The sequence below is a fragment of the Taudactylus pleione genome, unplaced genomic scaffold, assembly GCF_031769625.1.
Source record: "Taudactylus pleione unplaced genomic scaffold, aTauple2 ptg000317l, whole genome shotgun sequence".
Lineage (NCBI taxonomy): Eukaryota > Metazoa > Chordata > Amphibia > Anura > Myobatrachidae > Taudactylus > Taudactylus pleione.
Window position 1 is genome coordinate 3931711 of NW_028284718.1, and position 21417 is coordinate 3953127.

General features: G+C 32.8%; 13 non-coding genes across 13 annotated transcripts; all 13 read left to right on the forward strand.

The window, feature by feature from the left end:
• Window positions 1–1407: 1407 nt before the first annotated feature.
• TRNAP-AGG (transfer RNA proline (anticodon AGG)) lies at window positions 1408–1479 on the forward strand. Its single transcript has one exon. It is a non-coding gene; the product is annotated as a tRNA-Pro (tRNA).
• Window positions 1480–2696: 1217 nt separating this feature from the next.
• On the forward strand, window positions 2697–2768 carry TRNAP-AGG (transfer RNA proline (anticodon AGG)). Its single transcript has one exon. It is a non-coding gene; the product is annotated as a tRNA-Pro (tRNA).
• Window positions 2769–3985: 1217 nt separating this feature from the next.
• On the forward strand, window positions 3986–4057 carry TRNAP-AGG (transfer RNA proline (anticodon AGG)). Its single transcript has one exon. It is a non-coding gene; the product is annotated as a tRNA-Pro (tRNA).
• Window positions 4058–5274: 1217 nt separating this feature from the next.
• TRNAP-AGG (transfer RNA proline (anticodon AGG)) lies at window positions 5275–5346 on the forward strand. The gene has a single exon. It is a non-coding gene; the product is annotated as a tRNA-Pro (tRNA).
• Window positions 5347–7832: 2486 nt separating this feature from the next.
• Window positions 7833–7904, forward strand: TRNAP-AGG (transfer RNA proline (anticodon AGG)). Its single transcript has one exon. It is a non-coding gene; the product is annotated as a tRNA-Pro (tRNA).
• Window positions 7905–10410: 2506 nt separating this feature from the next.
• On the forward strand, window positions 10411–10482 carry TRNAP-AGG (transfer RNA proline (anticodon AGG)). Its single transcript has one exon. It is a non-coding gene; the product is annotated as a tRNA-Pro (tRNA).
• Window positions 10483–11699: 1217 nt separating this feature from the next.
• Window positions 11700–11771, forward strand: TRNAP-AGG (transfer RNA proline (anticodon AGG)). The gene has a single exon. It is a non-coding gene; the product is annotated as a tRNA-Pro (tRNA).
• A 1217-nt stretch (window positions 11772–12988) lies between these two features.
• On the forward strand, window positions 12989–13060 carry TRNAP-AGG (transfer RNA proline (anticodon AGG)). Its single transcript has one exon. It is a non-coding gene; the product is annotated as a tRNA-Pro (tRNA).
• A 1217-nt stretch (window positions 13061–14277) lies between these two features.
• Window positions 14278–14349, forward strand: TRNAP-AGG (transfer RNA proline (anticodon AGG)). Its single transcript has one exon. It is a non-coding gene; the product is annotated as a tRNA-Pro (tRNA).
• A 1217-nt stretch (window positions 14350–15566) lies between these two features.
• TRNAP-AGG (transfer RNA proline (anticodon AGG)) lies at window positions 15567–15638 on the forward strand. The gene has a single exon. It is a non-coding gene; the product is annotated as a tRNA-Pro (tRNA).
• A 1217-nt stretch (window positions 15639–16855) lies between these two features.
• On the forward strand, window positions 16856–16927 carry TRNAP-AGG (transfer RNA proline (anticodon AGG)). Its single transcript has one exon. It is a non-coding gene; the product is annotated as a tRNA-Pro (tRNA).
• Window positions 16928–18144: 1217 nt separating this feature from the next.
• On the forward strand, window positions 18145–18216 carry TRNAP-AGG (transfer RNA proline (anticodon AGG)). Its single transcript has one exon. It is a non-coding gene; the product is annotated as a tRNA-Pro (tRNA).
• Window positions 18217–19433: 1217 nt separating this feature from the next.
• TRNAP-AGG (transfer RNA proline (anticodon AGG)) lies at window positions 19434–19505 on the forward strand. Its single transcript has one exon. It is a non-coding gene; the product is annotated as a tRNA-Pro (tRNA).
• Window positions 19506–21417: the final 1912 nt, after the last annotated feature.

A 21417-nucleotide genomic window follows, 5' to 3' on the forward strand; every position in this document is an offset into this window, starting at 1 on the left:
GAAATATTTTATTTATTCTACAAATTCATTTTTACATAAATGTATATGGTGTTTTAAAAACAAAAAGCTATTTTCTAAAAATCAATTGAAAAATCCAAAGAAAAATCTTCAGGTAGGTGGCTCGTTGGTCTAGGGCTATGATTCTTGCTTAGGGTGCGAGAGGTCCCGGGTTCAAATCCCAAACGAGCCCAAATTTTCAGATTCTTTGAAATGGTTCTATTATCTTATTGTAGTCAATTTCCTGAGTGAATTTCAACTGAATGTTGTTTTTTCAAAACTCTCAAAATAGATTGTATTTACTAATTTGCACAATTGAATTTAGTGTTTTGTCAAACTGCTAAAATTATTTGTAAGTACTTATCTGCACACAGCATGTGACATGTCTTGGGTTTTATCCATCAGAAAAACTCTGCTGGGCATCATAAAACTTTGCACAGCAATTTTCAAGCAAGCATACTTAGAAAATTATTGACTATTAGGAAATATTTTATTTATGCTAATATTTCCTCCTTGTACACATTAGTGACTGCTTTAAAATAATATAATTTTCACATAAAATTGGTTAAGATATCAAATAAAACATGCTTACTTGATGATTCTATGATTTTCGTTTTGGGCGCGACAGGTCCCTGGTTCAATTCCCTGACGAGCCCTCTCTTTCTTTTTACGGTGCATCTCATGGTTTATATATATCTGATTTTCTCAATTGGCTAAGTCAATAGCATCAACTGAGTTTTGTTTTTGCCATTCTCCCAATAGAATTTGTACATACTTATGAATCTTGCCTTCATCATTTTCCTATTGCCTTTCTTCTATTTATGCATGATTTACACATAGCTTTTTACAAGTCTTGGGTTTTATCGATCAGACAAGTCCAAACTCTGTCGCCATTTTTATATCTTGTCACTGCACTTTCCAAATAAGCACACATAGAAAACTATCAATAGAATCTTACGAAAACATTTTAGTTGTACTACAAATAAGAGCATACTTATTCAAATTTCAACCGTATTGTGGAATATCAGGAAAACGGCAGGTTCCCTTCTGTCTAGATAGCTTTGAATGTTTTAAAAGAATAGTCTCACTTTGAAACACAAAAAGTTCAAAAATTAAATTGCAAGGTTTTCTTTTGCCTTTCTTCTGTGTCTGGAAGCATGATTTGTACATTGCATATGACAAGTCTTTAGCTTCGTCCATGAGAGAAGCCCAAACTCTGTAGGCACTCACAAATCTTGTCCCTGCACATTTTCTATATGCATACCTTAGAAAACTAACTACTGGACCATAAGGAAATATTTTATTTATTCTACAAATTCATTTTTACATAAATGTATATGGTGTTTTAAAAACAAAAAGCTATTTTCTAAAAATCAATTGAAAAATCCAAAGAAAAATCTTCAGGTAGGTGGCTCGTTGGTCTAGGGGTATGATTCTTGCTTAGGGTGCGAGAGGTCCTGGGTTCAAATCCCGGACGAGCCCAAATTTTTAGATTCTTTGAAATGGTTCTATTATCTTATTGTAGTCAATTTCCTGAGTGAATTTCAACTGAATGTTGTTTTTTCAAAACTCTCAAAATAGATTGTATTTACTAATTTGCACAATTGAATTTAGTGTTTTGTCAAACTGCTAAAATTATTTGTAAGTACTTATCTGCACACAGCATGTGACATGTCTTGGGTTTTATCCATCAGAAAAACTCTGCTGGGCATCATAAAACTTTGCACAGCAATTTTCAAGCAAGTATACTTAGAAAATTATTGACTATTAGGAAATATTTTATTTATGCTAATATTTCCTCCTTGTACACATTAGTGACTGCTTTAAAATAATATAATTTTCACATAAAATTGGTTAAGATATCAAATAAAACATGCTTACTTGATGATTCTATGATTTTCGTTTTGGGCGCGACAGGTCCCTGGTTCAATTCCCTGACGAGCCCTCTCTTTCTTTTTACGGTGCATCTCATGGTTTATATATATCTGATTTTCTCAATTGGCTAAGTCAATAGCATCAACTGAGTTTTGTTTTTGCCATTCTCCCAATAGAATTTGTACATACTTATGAATCTTGCCTTCATCATTTTCCTATTGCCTTTCTTCTATTTATGCATGATTTAAACATAGCTTTTTACAAGTCTTGGGTTTTATCGATCAGACAAGTCCAAACTCTGTCGCCATTTTTATATCTTGTCACTGCACTTTCCAAATAAGCACACATAGAAAACTATCAATAGAATCTTACGAAAACATTTTAGTTGTACTACAAATAAGAGCATACTTATTCAAATTTCAACCGTATTGTGGAATATCAGGAAAACTGCAGGTTCCCTTCTGTCTAGATAGCTTTGAATGTTTTAAAAGAATAGTCTCACTTTGAAACACAAAAATTTCAAAAATTAAATTGCAAGGTATTCTTTTGCCTTTCTTCTGTGTCTGGAAGCATGATTTGTACATTGCATATGACAAGTCTTTAGCTTCATCCATGAGAGAAGTCCAAACTCTGTAGGCACTCACAAATCTTGTCCCTGCACTTTTTCTATATGCATACCTTAGAAAACTATCTACTGGACCATAAGGAAATATTTTATTTATTCTACAAATTCATTTTTACATAAATGTATATGGTGTTTTAAAAACAAAAAGCTATTTTCTAAAAATCAATTGAAAAATCCAAAGAAAAATCTTCAGGTAGGTGGCTCGTTGGTCTAGGGGTATGATTCTTGCTTAGGGTGCGAGAGGTCCCGGGTTCAAATCCCGGACGAGCCCAAATTATCAGATTTTTTGAAATGGTTCTATTATCTTATTGTAGTCAATTTCCTGAGTGAATTTCAACTGAATGTTGTTTTTTCAAAACTCTCAAAATAGATTGTATTTACTAATTTGCACAATTTAATTTTGTTTTTAGTCAAACTGCTAAAATTATTTGTAAGTACTTATCTGCACACAGCATGTGACATGTCTTGGGTTTTATCCATCAGAAAAACTCTGCTGGGCATCATAAAACTTTGCACAGCAATTTTCAAGCAAGTATACTTAGAAAATTATTGACTATTAGGAAATATTTTATTTATGCTAATATTTCCTCCTTGTACACATTAGTGACTGCTTTAAAATAATATAATTTTCACATAAAATTGGTTAAGATATCAAATAAAACATGCTTACTTGATGATTCTATGATTTTCGTTTTGGGCGCGACAGGTCCCTGGTTCAATTCCCTGACGAGCCCTCTCTTTCTTTTTACGGTGCATCTCATGGTTTATATATATCTGATTTTCTCAATTGGCTAAGTCAATAGCATCAACTGAGTTTTGTTTTTGCCATTCTCCCAATAGAATTTGTACATACTTATGAATCTTGCCTTCATCATTTTCCTATTGCCTTTCTTCTATTTATGCATGATTTAAACATAGCTTTTTACAAGTCTTGGGTTTTATCGATCAGACAAGTCCAAACTCTGTCGCCATTTTTATATCTTGTCACTGCACTTTCCAAATAAGCACACATAGAAAACTATCAATAGAATCTTACGAAAACATTTTAGTTGTACTACAAATAAGAGCATACTTATTCAAATTTCAACCGTATTGTGGAATATCAGGAAAACTGCAGGTTCCCTTCTGTCTAGATAGCTTTGAATGTTTTAAAAGAATAGTCTCACTTTGAAACACAAAAATTTCAAAAATTAAATTGCAAGGTATTCTTTTGCCTTTCTTCTGTGTCTGGAAGCATGATTTGTACATTGCATATGACAAGTCTTTAGCTTCATCCATGAGAGAAGTCCAAACTCTGTAGGCACTCACAAATCTTGTCCCTGCACTTTTTCTATATGCATACCTTAGAAAACTATCTACTGGACCATAAGGAAATATTTTATTTATTCTACAAATTCATTTTTACATAAATGTATATGGTGTTTTAAAAACAAAAAGCTATTTTCTAAAAATCAATTGAAAAATCCAAAGAAAAATCTTCAGGTAGGTGGCTCGTTGGTCTAGGGGTATGATTCTTGCTTAGGGTGCGAGAGGTCCCGGGTTCAAATCCCGGACGAGCCCAAATTATCAGATTTTTTGAAATGGTTCTATTATCTTATTGTAGTCAATTTCCTGAGTGAATTTCAACTGAATGTTGTTTTTTCAAAACTCTCAAAATAGATTGTATTTACTAATTTGCACAATTTAATTTTGTTTTTAGTCAAACTGCTAAAATTATTTGTAAGTACTTATCTGCACACAGCATGTGACATGTCTTGGGTTTTATCCATCAGAAAAACTCTGCTGGGCATCATAAAACTTTGCACAGCAATTTTCAAGCAAGTATACTTAGAAAATTATTGACTATTAGGAAATATTTTATTTATGCTAATATTTCCTCCTTGTACACATTAGTGACTGCTTTAAAATAATATAATTTTCACATAAAATTGGTTAAGATATCAAATAAAACATGCTTACTTGATGATTCTATGATTTTCGTTTTGGGCGCGACAGGTCCCTGGTTCAATTCCCTGACGAGCCCTCTCTTTCTTTTTACGGTGCATCTCATGGTTTATATATATCTGATTTTCTCAATTGGCTAAGTCAATAGCATCAACTGAGTTTTGTTTTTGCCATTCTCCCAATAGAATTTGTACATACTTATGAATCTTGCCTTCATCATTTTCCTATTGCCTTTCTTCTATTTATGCATGATTTACACATAGCTTTTTACAAGTCTTGGGTTTTATCGATCAGACAAGTCCAAACTCTGTCGCCATTTTTATATCTTGACACTGCACTTTCCAAATAAGCACACATAGAAAACTATCAATAGAATCTTATGAAAACATTTTAGTTGTACTACAAATAAGAGCATACTTATTAAAATTTCAACCGTATTGTGGTATATCAGGAAAACTGCAGGTTCCCTTCTGTCTAGATAGCTTTGAATGTTTTAAAAGAATAGTCTCACTTTGAAACACAAAAAGTTCAAAAATGAAATTGCAAGGTATTCTTTTGCCTTTCTTCTGTGTCTGGAAGCATGATTTGTACATTGCATATGACAAGTCTTTAGCTTCATCCATGAGAGAAGTCCAAACTCTGTAGGCACTCACAAATCTTGTCCCTGCACTTTTCCTATATGCATACCTTAGAAAACTATCTACTGGACCATAAGGAAATATTTTATTTATTCTACAAATTCATTTTTACATAAATGTATATGGTGTTTTAAAAACAAAAAGCTATTTTCTAAAAATCAATTGGAAAATCCAAAGAAAAATCTTCAGGTAGGTGGCTCGTTGGTCTAGGGGTATGATTCTCGCTTAGGGTGCGAGAGGTCCCGGGTTCAAATCCCGGACGAGCCCAAATTTTCAGATTCTTTGAAATGGTTCTATTATCTTATTGTAGTCAATTTCCTGAGTGAATTTCAACTGAATGTTGTTTTTTCAAAACTCTCAAAATAGATTGTATTTACTAATTTGCACAATTGAATTTAGTGGTTTGTCAAACTGCTAAAATTATTTGTAAGTACTTATCTGCACACAGCATGTGACATGTCTTGGGTTTTATCCATCAGAAAAACTCTGCTGGGCATCATAAAACTTTGCACAGCAATTTTCAAGCAAGTATACTTAGAAAATTATTGACTATTAGGAAATATTTTATTTATGCTAATATTTCCTCCTTGTACACATTAGTGACTGCTTTAAAATAATATAATTTTCACATAAAATTGGTTAAGATATCAAATAAAACATGCTTACTTGATGATTCTATGATTTTCGATTTGGGCGCGACAGGTCCCTGGTTCAATTCCCTGACGAGCCCTCTCTTTCTTTTTACGGTGCATCTCATGGTTTATATATATATGATTTTCTCAATTGGCTAAGTCAATAGCATCAACTGAGTTTTGTTTTTGCCATTCTCCCAATAGAATTTGTACATACTTATGAATCTTGCCTTCATCATTTTCCTATTGCCTTTCTTCTATTTATGCATGATTTACACATAGCTTTTTACAAGTCTTGGGTTTTATCGATCAGACAAGTCCAAACTCTGTCGCCATTTTTATATCTTGTCACTGCACTTTCCAAATAAGCACACATAGAAAACTATCAATAGAATCTTACGAAAACATTTTAGTTGTACTACAAATAAGAGCATACTTATTAAAATTTCAACCGTATTGTGGTATATCAGGAAAACTGCAGGTTCCCTTCTGTCTAGATAGCTTTGAATGTTTTAAAAGAATAGTCTCACTTTGAAACACAAAAAGTTAAAAAATGAAATTGCAAGGTTTTCTTTTGCCATTCTTCTGTGTCTGGAAGCATGATTTGTACATTGCATATGACAAGTCTTTAGTTTCGTCCATGAGAGAAGCCCAAACTCTGTAGGCACTCACAAATCTTGTCCCTGCACTTTTTCTATATGCATACCTTAGAAAACTATCTACTGGACCATAAGGAAATATTTTATTTATTCTACAAATTCATTTTTACATAAATGTATATGGTGTTTTAAAAACAAAAAGCTATTTTCTAAAAATCAATTGAAAAATCCAAAGAAAAATCTTCAGGTAGGTGGCTCGTTGGTCTAGGGGTATGATTCTCACTTAGGGTGGGAGAGGTCCCGGGTTCAAATCCCAGACGAGCCCAAATTTTCAGATTCTTATTGTAGTCAATTTCCTGAGTGAATTTCAACTGAATGCTGTTTTTTCAAAACTCTCAAAATAGATTGTATTTACTAATTTGCACAATTGAATTTTGTTTTTTGTCAAACTGCTAAAATTATTTGTAAGTACTTATCTGCACACAGCATGTGACATGTCTTGGGTTTTATCCATCAGAAAAACTCTGCTGGGCATCATAAAACTTTGCACAGCAATTTTCAAGCAAGTATACTTAGAAAATTATTGACTATTAGGAAATATTTTATTTATGCTAATATTTCCTCCTTGTACACATTAGTGACTGCTTTAAAATAATATAATTTTCACATAAAATTGGTTAAGTTATCAAATAAAACATGCTTACTTGATGATTCTATGATTTTCGTTTTGGGCGCGACAGGTCCCTGGTTCAATTCCCTGACGAGCCCTCTCTTTCTTTTTACGGTGCATCTCATGGTTTATATATATCTGATTTTCTCAATTGGCTAAGTCAATAGCATCAACTGAGTTTTGTTTTTGCCATACTCCCAATAGAATTTGTACATACTTATGAATCTTGCCTTCAGCATTTTCCTATTGCCTTTCTTCTATTTATGCATGATTTACACATAGCTTTTTACAAGTCTTGGGTTTTATCGATCAGACAAGTCCAAACTCTGTCGCCATTTTTATATCTTGTCACTGCACTTTCCAAATAAGCACACATAGAAACCTATCAATAGAATCTTACGAAAACATTTTAGTTGTACTACAAATAAGAGCATACTTATTAAAATTTCAACCGTATTGTGGTATATCAGGAAAACTGCAGGTTCCCTTCTGTCTAGATAGCTTTGAATGTTTTAAAAGAATAGTCTCACTTTGAAACACAAAAAGTTCAAAAATGAAATTGCAAGGTATTCTTTTGCCTTTCTTCTGTGTCTGGAAGCATGATTTGTACATTGCATATGACAAGTCTTTAGCTTCATCCATGAGAGAAGTCCAAACTCTGTAGGCACTCACAAATCTTGTCCCTGCACTTTTTCTATATGCATACCTTAGAAAACTAACTACTGGACCATAAGGAAATATTTTATTTATTCTACAAATTCATTTTTACATAAATGTATATGGTGTTTTAAAAACAAAAAGCTATTTTCTAAAAATCAATTGAAAAATCCAAAGAAAAATCTTCAGGTAGGTGGCTCGTTGGTCTAGGGGTATGATTCTCGCTTAGGGTGCGAGAGGTCCCGGGTTCAAATCCCGGACGAGCCCAAGTTTTCAGATTCTTTGAAATGGTTCTATAATCTTATTGTAGTCAATTTCCTGAGTGAATTTCAACTGAATGTTGTTTTTTCAAAACTCTCAAAATAGATTGTATTTACCAATTTGCACAATTGAATTTTGTTTTTAGTCAAACTGCTAAAATTATTTGTAAGTACTTATCTGCACACAGCATGTGACATGTCTTGGGTTTTATCCATCAGAAAAACTCTGCTGGGCATCATAAAACTTTGCACAGCAATTTTCAAGCAAGTATACTTAGAAAATTATTGACTATTAGGAAATATTTTATTTATGCTAATATTTCCTCCTTGTACACATTAGTGACTGCTTTAAAATAATATAATTTTCACATAAAATTGGTTAAGATATCAAATAAAACATGCTTACTTGATGATTCTATGATTTTCGTTTTGGGCGCGACAGGACCCTGGTTCAATTCCCTGACGAGCCCTCTCTTTCTTTTTACGGTGCATCTCATGGTTTATATATATCTGATTTTCTCAATTGGCTAAGTCAATAGCATCAACTGAGTTTTGTTTTTGCCATTCTCCCAATAGAATTTGTACATACTTATGAATCTTGCCTTCATCATTTTCCTATTGCCTTTCTTCTATTTATGCATGATTTAAACATAGCTTTTTACAAGTCTTGGGTTTTATCGATCAGACAAGTCCAAACTCTGTCGCCATTTTTATATCTTGTCACTGCACTTTCCAAATAAGCACACATAGAAAACTATCAATAGAATCTTACGAAAACATTTTAGTTGTACTACAAATAAGAGCATACTTATTCAAATTTCAACCGTATTGTGGAATATCAGGAAAACTGCAGGTTCCCTTCTGTCTAGATAGCTTTGAATGTTTTAAAAGAATAGTCTCACTTTGAAACACAAAAATTTCAAAAATTAAATTGCAAGGTATTCTTTTGCCTTTCTTCTGTGTCTGGAAGCATGATTTGTACATTGCATATGACAAGTCTTTAGCTTCATCCATGAGAGAAGTCCAAACTCTGTAGGCACTCACAAATCTTGTCCCTGCACTTTTTCTATATGCATACCTTAGAAAACTATCTACTGGACCATAAGGAAATATTTTATTTATTCTACAAATTCATTTTTACATAAATGTATATGGTGTTTTAAAAACAAAAAGCTATTTTCTAAAAATCAATTGAAAAATCCAAAGAAAAATCTTCAGGTAGGTGGCTTGTTGGTCTAGGGGTATGATTCTCGCTTAGGGTGCGAGAGGTCCCGGGTTCAAATCCCGAAAGAGCCCAAATTATCAGATTTTTTGAAATGGTTCTATTATCTTATTGTAGTCAATTTCCTGAGTGAATTTCAACTGAATGTTGTTTTTTCAAAACTCTCAAAATAGATTGTATTTACTAATTTGCACAATTTAATTTTGTTTTTAGTCAAACTGCTAAAATTATTTGTAAGTACTTATCTGCACACAGCATGTGACATGTCTTGGGTTTTATCCATCAGAAAAACTCTGCTGGGCATCATAAAACTTTGCACAGCAATTTTCAAGCAAGTATACTTAGAAAATTATTGACTATTAGGAAATATTTTATTTATGCTAATATTTCCTCCTTGTACACATTAGTGACTGCTTTAAAATAATATAATTTTCACATAAAATTGGTTAAGATATCAAATAAAACATGCTTACTTGATGATTCTATGATTTTCGTTTTGGGCGCGACAGGTCCCTGGTTCAATTCCCTGACGAGCCCTCTCTTTCTTTTTACGGTGCATCTCATGGTTTATATATATCTGATTTTCTCAATTGGCTAAGTCAATAGCATCAACTGAGTTTTGTTTTTGCCATTCTCCCAATAGAATTTGTACATACTTATGAATCTTGCCTTCATCATTTTCCTATTGCCTTTCTTCTATTTATGCATGATTTACACATAGCTTTTTACAAGTCTTGGGTTTTATCGATCAGACAAGTCCAAACTCTGTCGCCATTTTTATATCTTGACACTGCACTTTCCAAATAAGCACACATAGAAAACTATCAATAGAATCTTACGAAAACATTTTAGTTGTACTACAAATAAGAGCATACTTATTAAAATTTCAACCGTATTGTGGTATATCAGGAAAACTGCAGGTTCCCTTCTGTCTAGATAGCTTTGAATGTTTTAAAAGAATAGTCTCACTTTGAAACACAAAAAGTTCAAAAATGAAATTGCAAGGTATTCTTTTGCCTTTCTTCTGTGTCTGGAAGCATGATTTGTACATTGCATATGACAAGTCTTTAGCTTCATCCATGAGAGAAGTCCAAACTCTGTAGGCACTCACAAATCTTGTCCCTGCACTTTTTCTATATGCATACCTTAGAAAACTAACTACTGGACCATAAGGAAATATTTTATTTATTCTACAAATTCATTTTTACATAAATGTATATGGTGTTTTAAAAACAAAAAGCTATTTTCTAAAAATCAATTGAAAAATCCAAAGAAAAATCTTCAGGTAGGTGGCTCGTTGGTCTAGGGGTATGATTCTCGCTTAGGGTGCGAGAGGTCCCGGGTTCAAATCCCGTACGAGCCCAAGTTTTCAGATTCTTTGAAATGGTTCTATAATCTTATTGTAGTCAATTTCCTGAGTGAATTTCAACTGAATGTTGTTTTTTCAAAACTCTCAAAATAGATTGTATTTACCAATTTGCACAATTGAATTTTGTTTTTAGTCAAACTGCTAAAATTATTTGTAAGTACTTATCTGCACACAGCATGTGACATGTCTTGGGTTTTATCCATCAGAAAAACTCTGCTGGGCATCATAAAACTTTGCACAGCAATTTTCAAGCAAGTATACTTAGAAAATTATTGACTATTAGGAAATATTTTATTTATGCTAATATTTCCTCCTTGTACACATTAGTGACTGCTTTAAAATAATATAATTTTCACATAAAATTGGTTAAGATATCAAATAAAACATGCTTACTTGATGATTCTATGATTTTCGTTTTGGGCGCGACAGGACCCTGGTTCAATTCCCTGACGAGCCCTCTCTTTCTTTTTATGGTGCATCTCATGGTTTATATATATCTGATTTTCTCAATTGGCTAAGTCAATAGCATCAACTGAGTTTTGTTTTTGCCATTCTCCCAATAGAATTTGTACATACTTATGAATCTTGCCTTCATCATTTTCCTATTGCCTTTCTTCTATTTATGCATGATTTAAACATAGCTTTTTACAAGTCTTGGGTTTTATCGATCAGACAAGTCCAAACTCTGTCGCCATTTTTATATCTTGTCACTGCACTTTCCAAATAAGCACACATAGAAAACTATCAATAGAATCTTACGAAAACATTTTAGTTGTACTACAAATAAGAGCATACTTATTCAAATTTCAACCGTATTGTGGAATATCAGGAAAACTGCAGGTTCCCTTCTGTCTAGATAGCTTTGAATGTTTTAAAAGAATAGTCTCACTTTGAAACACAAAAATTTCAAAAATTAAATTGCAAGGTATTCTTTTGCCTTTCTTCTGTGTCTGGAAGCATGATTTGTACATTGCATATGACAAGTCTTTAGCTTCATCCATGAGAGAAGTCCAAACTCTGTAGGCACTCACAAATCTTGTCCCTGCACTTTTTCTATATGCATACCTTAGAAAACTATCTACTGGACCATAAGGAAATATTTTATTTATTCTACAAATTCATTTTTACATAAATGTATATGGTGTTTTAAAAACAAAAAGCTATTTTCTAAAAATCAATTGAAAAATCCAAAGAAAAATCTTCAGGTAGGTGGCTTGTTGGTCTAGGGGTATGATTCTCGCTTAGGGTGCGAGAGGTCCCGGGTTCAAATCCCGGACGAGCCCAAATTATCAGATTTTTTGAAATGGTTCTATTATCTTATTGTAGTCAATTTCCTGAGTGAATTTCAACTGAATGTTGTTTTTTCAAAACTCTCAAAATAGATTGTATTTACTAATTTGCACAATTTAATTTTGTTTTTAGTCAAACTGCTAAAATTATTTGTAAGTACTTATCTGCACACAGCATGTGACATGTCTTGGGTTTTATCCATCAGAAAAACTCTGCTGGGCATCATAAAACTTTGCACAGCAATTTTCAAGCAAGTATACTTAGAAAATTATTGACTATTAGGAAATATTTTATTTATGCTAATATTTCCTCCTTGTACACATTAGTGACTGCTTTAAAATAATATAATTTTCACATAAAATTGGTTAAGATATCAAATAAAACATGCTTACTTGATGATTCTATGATTTTCGTTTTGGGCGCGACAGGTCCCTGGTTCAATTCCCTGACGAGCCCTCTCTTTCTTTTTACGGTGCATCTCATGGTTTATATATATCTGATTTTCTCAATTGGCTAAGTCAATAGCATCAACTGAGTTTTGTTTTTGCCATTCTCCCAATAGAATTTGTACATACTTATGAATCTTGCCTTCATCATTTTCCTATTGCCTTTCTTCTATTTATGCATGATTTACACATAGCTTTTTACAAGTCTTGGGTTTTATCGATCAGACAAGTCCAAACTCTGTCGCCATTTTTATATCTTGACACTGCACTTTCCAAATAAGCACACATAGAAAACTATCAATAGAATCTTACGAAAACATTTTAGTTGTACTACAAATAAGAGCATACTTATTAAAATTTCAACCGTATTGTGGTATATCAGGAAAACTGCAGGTTCCCTTCTGTCTAGATAGCTTTGAATGTTTTAAAAGAATAGTCTCACTTTGAAACACAAAAAGTTCAAAAATGAAATTGCAAGGTATTCTTTTGCCTTTCTTCTGTGTCTGGAAGCATGATTTGTACATTGCATATGACAAGTCTTTAGCTTCATCCATGAGAGAAGTCCAAACTCAGTAGGCACTCACAAATCTTGTCCCTGCACTTTTCCTATATGCATACCTTAGAAAACTATCTACTGGACCATAAGGAAATATTTTATTTATTCTACAAATTCATTTTTACATAAATGTATATGGTGTTTTAAAAACAAAAAGCTATTTTCTAAAAATCAATTGGAAAATCCAAAGCAAAATCTTCAGGTAGGTGGCTCGTTGGTCTAGGGGTATGATTCTCGCTTAGGGTGCGAGAGGTCCCGGGTTCAAATCCCGGACAAGCCCAAATTTTCAGATTCTTTGAAATGGTTCTATTATCTTATTGTAGTCAATTTCCTGAGTGAATTTCAACTGAATGTTGTTTTTTCAAAACTCTCAAAATAGATTGTATTTACTAATTTGCACAATTGAATTTAGTGGTTTGTCAAACTGCTAAAATTATTTGTAAGTACTTATCTGCACACAGCATGTGACATGTCTTGGGTTTTATCCATCAGAAAAACTCTGCTGGGCATCATAAAACTTTGCACAGCAATTTTCAAGCAAGTATACTTAGAAAATTATTGACTATTAGGAAATATTTTATTTATGCTAATATTTCCTCCTTGTACACATTAGTGACTGCTTTAAAATAATATAATTTTCACATAAAATTGGTTAAGATATCAAATAAAACATGCTTACTTGATGATTCTATGATTTTCGTTTTGGGCGCGACAGGACCCTGGTTCAATTCCCTGACGAGCCCTCTCTTTCTTTTTACGGTGCATCTCATGGTTTATATATATCTGATTTTCTCAATTGGCTAAGTCAATAGCATCAACTGAGTTTTGTTTTTGCCATTCTCCCAATAGAATTTGTACATACTTATGAATCTTGCCTTCATCATTTTCCTATTGCCTTTCTTCTATTTATGCATGATTTAAACATAGCTTTTTACAAGTCTTGGGTTTTATCGATCAGACAAGTCCAAACTCTGTCGCCATTTTTATATCTTGACACTGCACTTTCCAAATAAGCACACATAGAAAACTATCAATAGAATCTTACGAAAACATTTTAGTTGTACTACAAATAAGAGCATACTTATTAAAATTTCAACCGTATTGTGGTATATCAGGAAAACTGCAGGTTCCCTTCTGTCTAGATAGCTTTGAATGTTTTAAAAGAATAGTCTCACTTTGAAACACAAAAAGTTCAAAAATGAAATTGCAAGGTATTCTTTTGCCTTTCTTCTGTGTCTGGAAGCATGATTTGTACATTGCATATGACAAGTCTTTAGCTTCATCCATGAGAGAAGTCCAAACTCTGTAGGCACTCACAAATCTTGTCCCTGCACTTTTTCTATATGCATACCTTAGAAAACTAACTACTGGACCATAAGGAAATATTTTATTTATTCTACAAATTCATTTTTACATAAATGTATATGGTGTTTTAAAAACAAAAAGCTATTTTCTAAAAATCAATTGAAAAATCCAAAGAAAAATCTTCAGGTAGGTGGCTCGTTGGTCTAGGGGTATGATTCTCGCTTAGGGTGCGAGAGGTCCCGGGTTCAAATCCCGTACGAGCCCAAGTTTTCAGATTCTTTGAAATGGTTCTATAATCTTATTGTAGTCAATTTCCTGAGTGAATTTCAACTGAATGTTGTTTTTTCAAAACTCTCAAAATAGATTGTATTTACCAATTTGCACAATTGAATTTTGTTTTTAGTCAAACTGCTAAAATTATTTGTAAGTACTTATCTGCACACAGCATGTGACATGTCTTGGGTTTTATCCATCAGAAAAACTCTGCTGGGCATCATAAAACTTTGCACAGCAATTTTCAAGCAAGTATACTTAGAAAATTATTGACTATTAGGAAATATTTTATTTATGCTAATATTTCCTCCTTGTACACATTAGTGACTGCTTTAAAATAATATAATTTTCACATAAAATTGGTTAAGATATCAAATAAAACATGCTTACTTGATGATTCTATGATTTTCGTTTTGGGCGCGACAGGACCCTGGTTCAATTCCCTGACGAGCCCTCTCTTTCTTTTTATGGTGCATCTCATGGTTTATATATATCTGATTTTCTCAATTGGCTAAGTCAATAGCATCAACTGAGTTTTGTTTTTGCCATTCTCCCAATAGAATTTGTACATACTTATGAATCTTGCCTTCATCATTTTCCTATTGCCTTTCTTCTATTTATGCATGATTTAAACATAGCTTTTTACAAGTCTTGGGTTTTATCGATCAGACAAGTCCAAACTCTGTCGCCATTTTTATATCTTGTCACTGCACTTTCCAAATAAGCACACATAGAAAACTATCAATAGAATCTTACGAAAACATTTTAGTTGTACTACAAATAAGAGCATACTTATTCAAATTTCAACCGTATTGTGGAATATCAGGAAAACTGCAGGTTCCCTTCTGTCTAGATAGCTTTGAATGTTTTAAAAGAATAGTCTCACTTTGAAACACAAAAATTTCAAAAATTAAATTGCAAGGTATTCTTTTGCCTTTCTTCTGTGTCTGGAAGCATGATTTGTACATTGCATATGACAAGTCTTTAGCTTCATCCATGAGAGAAGTCCAAACTCTGTAGGCACTCACAAATCTTGTCCCTGCACTTTTTCTATATGCATACCTTAGAAAACTATCTACTGGACCATAAGGAAATATTTTATTTATTCTACAAATTCATTTTTACATAAATGTATATGGTGTTTTAAAAACAAAAAGCTATTTTCTAAAAATCAATTGAAAAATCCAAAGAAAAATCTTCAGGTAGGTGGCTTGTTGGTCTAGGGGTATGATTCTCGCTTAGGGTGCGAGAGGTCCCGGGTTCAAATCCCGGACGAGCCCAAATTATCAGATTTTTTGAAATGGTTCTATTATCTTATTGTAGTCAATTTCCTGAGTGAATTTCAACTGAATGTTGTTTTTTCAAAACTCTCAAAATAGATTGTATTTACTAATTTGCACAATTTAATTTTGTTTTTAGTCAAACTGCTAAAATTATTTGTAAGTACTTATCTGCACACAGCATGTGACATGTCTTGGGTTTTATCCATCAGAAAAACTCTGCTGGGCATCATAAAACTTTGCACAGCAATTTTCAAGCAAGTATACTTAGAAAATTATTGACTATTAGGAAATATTTTATTTATGCTAATATTTCCTCCTTGTACACATTAGTGACTGCTTTAAAATAATATAATTTTCACATAAAATTGGTTAAGATATCAAATAAAACATGCTTACTTGATGATTCTATGATTTTCGTTTTGGGCGCGACAGGTCCCTGGTTCAATTCCCTGACGAGCCCTCTCTTTCTTTTTACGGTGCATCTCATGGTTTATATATATCTGATTTTCTCAATTGGCTAAGTCAATAGCATCAACTGAGTTTTGTTTTTGCCATTCTCCCAATAGAATTTGTACATACTTATGAATCTTGCCTTCATCATTTTCCTATTGCCTTTCTTCTATTTATGCATGATTTACACATAGCTTTTTACAAGTCTTGGGTTTTATCGATCAGACAAGTCCAAACTCTGTCGCCATTTTTATATCTTGACACTGCACTTTCCAAATAAGCACACATAGAAAACTATCAATAGAATCTTACGAAAACATTTTAGTTGTACTACAAATAAGAGCATACTTATTAAAATTTCAACCGTATTGTGGTATATCAGGAAAACTGCAGGTTCCCTTCTGTCTAGATAGCTTTGAATGTTTTAAAAGAATAGTCTCACTTTGAAACACAAAAAGTTCAAAAATGAAATTGCAAGGTATTCTTTTGCCTTTCTTCTGTGTCTGGAAGCATGATTTGTACATTGCATATGACAAGTCTTTAGCTTCATCCATGAGAGAAGTCCAAACTCAGTAGGCACTCACAAATCTTGTCCCTGCACTTTTCCTATATGCATACCTTAGAAAACTATCTACTGGACCATAAGGAAATATTTTATTTATTCTACAAATTCATTTTTACATAAATGTATATGGTGTTTTAAAAACAAAAAGCTATTTTCTAAAAATCAATTGGAAAATCCAAAGCAAAATCTTCAGGTAGGTGGCTCGTTGGTCTAGGGGTATGATTCTCGCTTAGGGTGCGAGAGGTCCCGGGTTCAAATCCCGGACAAGCCCAAATTTTCAGATTCTTTGAAATGGTTCTATTATCTTATTGTAGTCAATTTCCTGAGTGAATTTCAACTGAATGTTGTTTTTTCAAAACTCTCAAAATAGATTGTATTTACTAATTTGCACAATTGAATTTAGTGGTTTGTCAAACTGCTAAAATTATTTGTAAGTACTTATCTGCACACAGCATGTGACATGTCTTGGGTTTTATCCATCAGAAAAACTCTGCTGGGCATCATAAAACTTTGCACAGCAATTTTCAAGCAAGTATACTTAGAAAATTATTGACTATTAGGAAATATTTTATTTATGCTAATATTTCCTCCTTGTACACATTAGTGACTGCTTTAAAATAATATAATTTTCACATAAAATTGGTTAAGATATCAAATAAAACATGCTTACTTGATGATTCTATGATTTTCGTTTTGGGCGCGACAGGACCCTGGTTCAATTCCCTGACGAGCCCTCTCTTTCTTTTTACGGTGCATCTCATGGTTTATATATATCTGATTTTCTCAATTGGCTAAGTCAATAGCATCAACTGAGTTTTGTTTTTGCCATTCTCCCAATAGAATTTGTACATACTTATGAATCTTGCCTTCATCATTTTCCTATTGCCTTTCTTCTATTTATGCATGATTTAAACATAGCTTTTTACAAGTCTTGGGTTTTATCGATCAGACAAGTCCAAACTCTGTCGCCATTTTTATATCTTGTCACTGCACTTTCCAAATAAGCACACATAGAAAACTATCAATAGAATCTTACGAAAACATTTTAGTTGTACTACAAATAAGAGCATACTTATTCAAATTTCAACCGTATTGTGGAATATCAGGAAAACTGCAGGTTCCCTTCTGTCTAGATAGCTTTGAATGTTTTAAAAGAATAGTCTCACTTTGAAACACAAAAATTTCAAAAATTAAATTGCAAGGTATTCTTTTGCCTTTCTTCTGTGTCTGGAAGCATGATTTGTACATTGCATATGACAAGTCTTTAGCTTCATCCATGAGAGAAGTCCAAACTCTGTAGGCACTCACAAATCTTGTCCCTGCACTTTTTCTATATGCATACCTTAGAAAACTAACTACTGGACCATAAGGAAATATTTTATTTATTCTACAAATTCATTTGTACATAAATGTATATGGTGTTTTAAAAACAAAAAGCTATTTTCTAAAAATCAATTGAAAAATCCAAAGAAATATCTTCAGGTAGGTGGCTCGTTGGTCTAGGGGTATGATTCTCGCTTAGGGTGCGAGAGGTCCCGGGTTCAAATCCCGGACGAGCCCAAGTTTTCAGATTCTTTGAAATGGTTCTATAATCTTATTGTAGTCAATTTCCTGAGTGAATTTCAACTGAATGTTGTTTTTTCAAAACTCTCAAAATAGATTGTATTTACCAATTTGCACAATTGAATTTTGTTTTTAGTCAAACTGCTAAAATTATTTGTAAGTACTTATCTGCACACAGCATGTGACATGTCTTGGGTTTTATCCATCAGAAAAACTCTGCTGGGCATCATAAAACTTTGCACAGCAATTTTCAAGCAAGTATACTTAGAAAATTATTGACTATTAGGAAATATTTTATTTATGCTAATATTTCCTCCTTGTACACATTAGTGACTGCTTTAAAATAATATAATTTTCACATAAAATTGGTTAAGATATCAAATAAAACATGCTTACTTGATGATTCTATGATTTTCGTTTTGGGCGCGACAGGACCCTGGTTCAATTCCCTGACGAGCCCTCTCTTTCTTTTTACGGTGCATCTCATGGTTTATATATATCTGATTTTCTCAATTGGCTAAGTCAATAGCATCAACTGAGTTTTGTTTTTGCCATTCTCCCAATAGAATTTGTACATACTTATGAATCTTGCCTTCATCATTTTCCTATTGCCTTTCTTCTATTTATGCATGATTTAAACATAGCTTTTTACAAGTCTTGGGTTTTATCGATCAGACAAGTCCAAACTCTGTCGCCATTTTTATATCTTGTCACTGCACTTTCCAAATAAGCACACATAGAAAACTATCAATAGAATCTTACGAAAACATTTTAGTTGTACTACAAATAAGAGCATACTTATTCAAATTTCAACCGTATTGTGGAATATCAGGAAAACTGCAGGTTCCCTTCTGTCTAGATAGCTTTGAATGTTTTAAAAGAATAGTCTCACTTTGAAACACAAAAATTTCAAAAATTAAATTGCAAGGTATTCTTTTGCCTTTCTTCTGTGTCTGGAAGCATGATTTGTACATTGCATATGACAAGTCTTTAGCTTCATCCATGAGAGAAGTCCAAACTCAGTAGGCACTCACAAATCTTGTCCCTGCACTTTTCCTATATGCATACCTTAGAAAACTATCTACTGGACCATAAGGAAATATTTTATTTATTCTACAAATTCATTTTTACATAAATGTATATGGTGTTTTAAAAACAAAAAGCTATTTTCTAAAAATCAATTGGAAAATCCAAAGCAAAATCTTCAGGTAGGTGGCTCGTTGGTCTAGGGGTATGATTCTCGCTTAGGGTGCGAGAGGTCCCGGGTTCAAATCCCGGACAAGCCCAAATTTTCAGATTCTTTGAAATGGTTCTATTATCTTATTGTAGTCAATTTCCTGAGTGAATTTCAACTGAATGTTGTTTTTTCAAAACTCTCAAAATAGATTGTATTTACTAATTTGCACAATTGAATTTAGTGGTTTGTCAAACTGCTAAAATTATTTGTAAGTACTTATCTGCACACAGCATGTGACATGTCTTGGGTTTTATCCATCAGAAAAACTCTGCTGGGCATCATAAAACTTTGCACAGCAATTTTCAAGCAAGTATACTTAGAAAATTATTGACTATTAGGAAATATTTTATTTATGCTAATATTTCCTCCTTGTACACATTAGTGACTGCTTTAAAATAATATAATTTTCACATAAAATTGGTTAAGATATCAAATAAAACATGCTTACTTGATGATTCTATGATTTTCGATTTGGGCGCGACAGGTCCCTGGTTCAATTCCCTGACGAGCCCTCTCTTTCTTTTTACGGTGCATCTCATGGTTTATATATATCTGATTTTCTCAATTGGCTAAGTCAATAGCATCAACTGAGTTTTGTTTTTGCCATACTCCCAATAGAATTTGTACATACTTATGAATCTTGCCTTCATCATTTTCCTATTGCCTTTCTTCTATTTATGCATGATTTACACATAGCTTTTTACAAGTCTTGGGTTTTATCGATCAGACAAGTCCAAACTCTGTCGCCATTTTTATATCTTGACACTGCACTTTCCAAATAAGCACACATAGAAAACTATCAATAGAATCTTACGAAAACATTTTAGTTGTACTACAAATAAGAGCATACTTATTAAAATTTCAACCGTATTGTGGTATATCAGGAAAACTGCAGGTTCCCTTCTGTCTAGATAGCTTTGAATGTTTTAAAATAATAGTCTCACTTTGAAACACAAAAAGTTCAAAAATGAAATTGCAAGGTATTCTTTTGCCTTTCTTCTGTGTCTGGAAGCATGATTTGTACATTGCATATGACAAGTCTTTAGCTTCATCCATGAGAGAAGTCCAAACTCTGTAGGCACTCACAAATCTTGTCCCTGCACTTTTTCTATATGCATACCTTAGAAAACTAACTACTGGACCATAAGGAAATATTTTATTTATTCTACAAATTCATTTTTACATAAATGTATATGGTGTTTTAAAAACAAAAAGCTATTTTCTAAAAATCAATTGAAAAATCCAAAGAAAAATCTTCAGGTAGGTGGCTCGTTGGTCTAGGGGTATGATTCTCGCTTAGGGTGCGAGAGATCCCGGACGAGCCCAAGTTTTCAGATTCTTTGAAATGGTTCTATAATCTTATTGTAGTCAATTTCCTGAGTGAATTTCAACTGAATGTTGTTTTTTCAAAACTCTCAAAATAGATTGTATTTACCAATTTGCACAATTGAATTTTGTTTTTAGTCAAACTGCTAAAATTATTTGTAAGTACTTATCTGCACACAGCATGTGACATGTCTTGGGTTTTATCCATCAGAAAAACTCTGCTGGGCATCATAAAACTTTGCACAGCAATTTTCAAGCAAGTATACTTAGAAAATTATTGACTATTAGGAAATATTTTATTTATGCTAATATTTCCTCCTTGTACACATTAGTGACTGCTTTAAAATAATATAATTTTCACATAAAATTGGTTAAGATATCAAATAAAACATGCTTACTTGATGATTCTATGATTTTCGTTTTGGGAGCGACAGGACCCTGGTTCAATTCCCTGACGAGCCCTCTCTTTCTTTTTACGGTGCATCTCATGGTTTATATATATCTGATTTTCTCAATTGGCTAAGTCAATAGCATCAACTGAGTTTTGTTTTTGCCATTCTCCCAATAGAATTTGTACATACTTATGAATCTTGCCTTCATCATTTTCCTATTGCCTTTCTTCTATTTATGCATGA